This window comes from Otolemur garnettii, unplaced genomic scaffold, assembly GCF_000181295.1.
Source record: "Otolemur garnettii isolate 467f Iridium unplaced genomic scaffold, OtoGar3 scaffold00076, whole genome shotgun sequence".
NCBI classification, from domain to species: Eukaryota; Metazoa; Chordata; class Mammalia; order Primates; family Galagidae; genus Otolemur; species Otolemur garnettii.
Window position 1 is genome coordinate 7226051 of NW_003852471.1, and position 3427 is coordinate 7229477.

Sequence of the window (3427 nt, forward strand, 5' to 3'; positions counted from 1 at the left end):
CACACTTCCGCTACTGTTTCCCATACAGTGCTACTTCTAGGCCCATGGAGAAGTCCTCTTGGGATCAAATAGGTCTTCATCCTGAGTTGTGTGGAATCCCCCAAAAGACCAAAATTGAAGCCCAGAATTTCAAGGAATCTTAAGGTAAAAACAAAGACTCCCAGCAAAACCCAAATACCTAATAACTTTGTAAATAAGTGAAAAATTAAAGTAGCACAGGAATCCTTGGCTCTCAAATCTAGGCCACATGCCGCAATCACCCCTCTAGTTTTTAAAGCACAGCTGCTCCAAGTCCCAGGTGCTGGGATTCATAGCTCTGTGGGGTGGGAGGGGGCCAGATGTCTGTATTCTTTCATATCCCTGTACACGGCAGTCAGGAATTAAAACCTCTGAACGTCTCAGACAGAATAGACAAGCTCCTCACAGCCCCACTTCGGGTAGGGAAGTTCCTTTTCATTTTATGCCACGTGTATGTTTTGACCTATTTGAACATGTAGACATGTTATTTAATCTGTAGTCATCATACATCTGTGATTGCAAGTCATACGTATAGACATAAATGACAGATAGCACACATTTCCCCCTTTCACAGGTTTCCAACTAGTAAAATGTGGCAAATTCGGATTCCTTGCAACCATTTTGGTCTTTGAGACTTTTTTCAAATAAATAATGCATGCAAACGCCATGACATTATAGCGAGAAGCAGAGCGTACTAAATTGTAAGCTCTCCAGGGTAAAGGGCAGGGTTGGGGCTCTAATTTCCCAGTTCCAGCAGTGTCTAAGGAAGGGCCCAGCTGATGCCCAATTGAGGTCAGTTGTACCTTCCAAGTCCTGGGCTGGATTTCTAGCCCTCTTCTTGTGCATGCTGGGACAAACTGTTCACTCATAGCCTTGGATTTTTTTCTGGTGAACAAATACGAATATTTTTTTTAAATAACTTTGAGGATAGTCCTCCTGAATGAAAATTGCTAGAAAATGGAAAATTTTGTTAGAATAAAAAGAAGCAATTCTAGACATCATCAAGGTAGGGTAAGGTATGATAGGTCTATAATAAAAACAAAGTAGGAAAAGTTCCAGGCTGCTTTTCAAAATCCCAGAGAACTTACTGACGTTAGGCACGAACAGTATTTAATTATTCAGAGAGCTAGTGAATCTGTTCACAATGGTAGCATGAGAGAAACCTAAGTACCAAGATTGCCCCAGAGCTTAGAAGAATTTCTTCAAGCCAATATTTTCAAGATATGTTTACTTATTGAGCGCAGCTAGTCCTATATTGAAACATGCAAACAAGATTCATGAAATGATGTGTGAAGGTCGCACTTAAATGACATTTACTCTTGCTTGTGGATGGGGAGCTCTCCCTCTTATTTAAGCAACGTATCTCAGTTCTCAGTAACGGTCTTTCTTTCAAATCCCCTTGTTTAGTTTAATATTTTAAGTGCCTTTCTCCATCAGCTTTCAAATAAATTATTTACCCCTCTGAAAATGTTTCCAACATGAATCCAGCCGACACTGATGTAAGCAAACCCAGAGGAATTGACAGCACACAAAATCAAAGTATTTTTCTTAAAAGGTAAAGTTGATGCAGGAAGAGAGTTCGCCTTATTTTCCTAGCTGCAGACTCCAGATCCCTAGTTTCGGGGTGAGAAGGAACCTTAGAATTCACAACTCATCCACTTGGTTGTTTTACTGGGAAAATTGAAGCCCAGGAAGTTCTTTCTAAATTTCCAATCTCCCCTCCATGCCCCAGTCTAGTCACTTACTAACTACCCTCTACTGGCTACTGCTTGGACACAGGACTGGAGCCCTCTTAGTCTGGTCAGCAGGAAGATTAGACAGAAGAATTCTTCCCCCCTCCCCCCACACAAAGAATTCTCCATGACAGCACCTACTCCCCTTTACACCCATGCACAGATGCACACACACACACACACACAAAGAGTTCTCCATGACAGTACCCCCTCCCCTTTACACCCATGCACACATGCACACACACACACAAAGAATTCTCCATGACAGCACCCCCTCCCCTTTACACCCATGCACACATGCACACACACACACACACAAAGAATTCTCCATGACAGCACCCCCTCCCCTTTACACCCATGCACACATGCACACACACACAAAGAATTCTCCATGACAGCACCCCCTCCCCTTTACACCCATGCACACACACACACACACACACACACGACCAGGAACAAATCCCTAACCTAAAAAGCAGAATGATGAGCACTTACTACATGGTCCATTGACATACTGGGATGTTGTAGAATTATTGTACAAGGACAAGTTCAGATTTTGCTTCTATCCAAATATGTGAAAATGCAGTAAGATTAAGAAGGAACTAGGCAGATAAAAACTTCTATTTATTTACAGTTAAGAAACCTGCAGACGCCATCTCAGCCAGGCAGAGAAGGTCCACATCAACAGTGAGAACGAGGCTGATAGGACGGATTCTTGATACGATGGGATGAAAGGGGCGCTTTCTTCTGTGTCCTTCCTCCCCAAACACACAACCCCGGTGTTATCATGAGAAAGACATTATACGAATTCCAACTGAGGGATGACCTGACCAGCATTCCTCAAACTGTCAAGGCTGCCAAAACCAAGGAAAATCTGAGACACTGTCACAGCCAACAGGAGCCTGAGCAGAGGTGATGTGACATCCCAGTTGGGATCATCAAGCAAAAAGGACCTTAAATAAAAACTAAAGAACTCAAGATAAAATACGGACTTTAGTTAATAATAACGTAGCAACAGTGGTTCATTACCTATATGGAATGTGTTATACGAATGTAAGATGTTGATAACAGGGGAAGCTGGGTACAGAGTATATAGGAACTCTCTGGACTATCTTTGCAGTCTTTCTATAAATCTAAAACTATTCCAAAAAAAGTATTCATGTTAAAAAAAAAATTCTATTTATGCCTCAGCGCCTGGAGCTCAGCGGGTAGGGTGCCAGCCACATACACCAGAGCTGGCAGGTTCACATCCAGCCCAGGCCTGCCAAACACAATGACAACCGCAACCAAAAAATGGCCAGGTGTTGTGGCAGGTGCCTATCGTCCCAGCTACTTGGGAGGCTCAGGCAAGAGAATCACTTAAGCCTAAGAGTTGGAGGTTGCTGTGACCTGTGACACCACAGCACTCTACCCAGGGTGACAGCTTGAGACTCTGTCTCAAAAAAAAAAAATCTATTCATAAGCGCATATACTAAGGATTTTTAAGTCAGGGAGATCAGCTTACAATTCAGTTTCTGCCCATCAGCCCTATGCCCTGAGCAACCCTTGGCTTTATTTTCCTCATCTCTAAAGTGGGGCTACTCAGACCTGTCTCAAAGTGCTGTAGGAACTGAAGGGGGTCAGACCATCACCACTTCAGTGACATTTTTAAAATGTAAGAAATTTTTTTTTTTTTT